This window comes from Pollachius pollachius (assembly GCF_949987615.1).
Source record: "Pollachius pollachius genome assembly, chromosome: 18".
NCBI classification, from domain to species: domain Eukaryota; kingdom Metazoa; phylum Chordata; class Actinopteri; order Gadiformes; family Gadidae; genus Pollachius; species Pollachius pollachius.
Window position 1 is genome coordinate 13,881,137 of NC_136951.1, and position 2,500 is coordinate 13,883,636.

General features: G+C 44.5%; 1 protein-coding gene across 1 annotated transcript in view; it reads left to right on the top strand.

Annotated features, from left to right (window-relative positions):
* Nucleotides 1–2,500, top strand: part of sox5 (SRY-box transcription factor 5) — a 72,995-nt gene that overhangs the window by 16,595 nt on the left and 53,900 nt on the right.

A 2,500-nucleotide genomic window follows, 5' to 3' on the forward strand; every position in this document is an offset into this window, starting at 1 on the left:
CTAATTCCCTCCAAGATGACCTTCCTCGTTCTCCACGGAGATATGACATCTCACTGACACACACACAGACTGACAGACACACACACACACATACACACACACACACACACACACCCTTCCTCCACTCCAACCCAGCGTCTCGTCAATCCCGCTCTCTCTTTCTCTCTCTCTCTCTCTCTCTCTCTCTCGCTCGCCCGTGTTTTGTGTGCTGACATGATGTTCCTGAGAGCGGTGGTTTAAGCAGGCGACGGATTAGACAAATGAGATGTGGCATAGTGTGACCGGGCGTTCGAGATGCCTGCTGAATGGATCGCTCCCTCTCTCTCTTTCTTTATTTTTTATTTCCCTCCCTCTCTCTCTCTCTCTCTCTCTCTCTCTCTCTCTCCCCGTCTCTTTCCACTATATAGCTCTCTCTCTCCCTCCATCTCTTTATGTCTCTCTCTCCCTCTAACTACCTAGCTGTCGTTCACTATATTTATGTCTCTCTCTCCTCTCAGTATATCTCGTGTCTCTCTTCCGCTCTCTCTTTGTCTCCCTCTCTCTTTCTCTCCTTTCGTGTCATTCATTCTGTCCTTCTCTTTCCAGCTCTGTCTTTCTGTCTGTCCCTTTCTCACTCTCTATCTGTTTACTCATTCTGTTCTGTCTCTCTGTGTGTGTGTGTGTGTGTGTGTGTGTGTGTGTGTCTCTCTCTCTCTCTCTCTCAGTTACACGTGGTTGTGATGTGTTGTTGTGGGTGATTTAAAACCCTGTAATGATTCACAGCGAAGGTTAACAATGGCTGAGATAGAGAGCGAGAGGGAGAGAGAGAGAGAGAGGGAGAGAGAGAGAGAGAAGGGGAAATATTGCTGACTATTGTATCTTTATTTTTTGATTGTTCCCCATGCAAATAAAACCAATTTAATTTTAACACAACGTAATTTAACAGTATATGATATAAAAGACAACATTTAATCTCATCATTTAAACACAATAGAACAGCATAGAGGAGATTAGAGCAGAGTAAAGCAGAGGAGGACAGCAGAGCAGACTAGAGCAACAGAGTGCAGAGCACAGCAGGTCAGATCCCAGCAGATCCGGTCTGAGTTCAGGTGATCACGCTGGACTCTGGCCGGGTGATCCACGCATCCTCTGAGCTCCACGTCAGCAAACAGCAGCCTGTTAATCATTAGTCCACTGTCACTAATACACCAGACCCTGCACTGTCCCTCTCTCTACCGCTCTCACTCTTTTGTTCCTCTATATCTCTCTATCTGACCTCTCTCTCTCGTATCTCTCATTTTCAGTTTCTCTCTTCCTCACTCTCGATATATATAATGCTTTATCTCTCCCCCTCCTGCTCTTTCTCCCCTTCTCGAACCCTCTTACCTCTCATTGTCAATGCTGTCAATTGCGTATGTGTGTGTGTGTGTGTGTGTGTGTGTGTGTATGTGTGTGTGTGTGTGTGTGTGTAGGTGTGTGCATGCTTGTGTAGGTGTGTGTGTGTGTGTGCGTGTACCTCTGGCCCAGGTGGAACCTGTGGAGAGATTAGCCAAAGATTAACCCTGTGGTGCATTGACCGGCCTGGCTGATACACAAACAAAGATTTCTACACACATGCACATCCACAAACACACACACACACAAACACACACACACAAACACACACATGGGCACATGTACACACACACACACACACACAGGCACACATACAGGCACACACACACAAGCTGTTCCAGTGTGTAATGTTTTTGGTTGTTTTTTATTGACTGTCTGCCTAAATCTGTGTGCCTGAATGTGTGTGTGTGTTTGTGTGCCTGCTTGCGTGCGTGTGTGTCCAAGGTATTTTTGACATGTGCGTGCGTGCGTGCGTGCATGCTTGCATCTGAGGTATTGTTGACATGTTTGCGTGTGTGCGCTGTTAAGGCGACAGTGTGTCATGTTAATTGGCTGATCCTTGTTAAGTCCACTGTGGTCGTCACCAGGCAAACTCTAAGTCTTACCTTGAGCCTCTGGTGCTGCAGAAACATCCTTTAGACCGAGAACAACTGCTTATTATTGTGGTATAAAAATGTGTTTTAACGTGACACACACCGCAGAAATAAAGAGATATAAAAATAAATATCAAATGTTATTTTTCTTTCAAACTCTTCTGCTGCAAAATGGCATTTTACTTTAGTTAAACAAAAATTGGCCTCGGTGAAAACATAATAAAAAGTTTCAATCAATACATTTTGAAAGATTTGTGTGGAATTCACCCTGTTTGATTCCAGAATTTCAGGAATTTAAAGAGCAGCTTCCTCAAACTGCAGCGTTGCAGTTTTAACATCTGTTTAGTCAAACTATTCTTCCTCAGTTCCATTCTTTCAAATGATTTCCCAAGTTCACGAAATTAAAATGCGCGGTGGTTTGTGTTTCTTTGGGTTTGGTTTTTGAAGACACTGAAGATATGTCTCCTCAGCACTCAGACTAACACGTCCTCTTTGGACTAAAGTTTGCTTTTTGGACGCGGTACCAGAGGAGC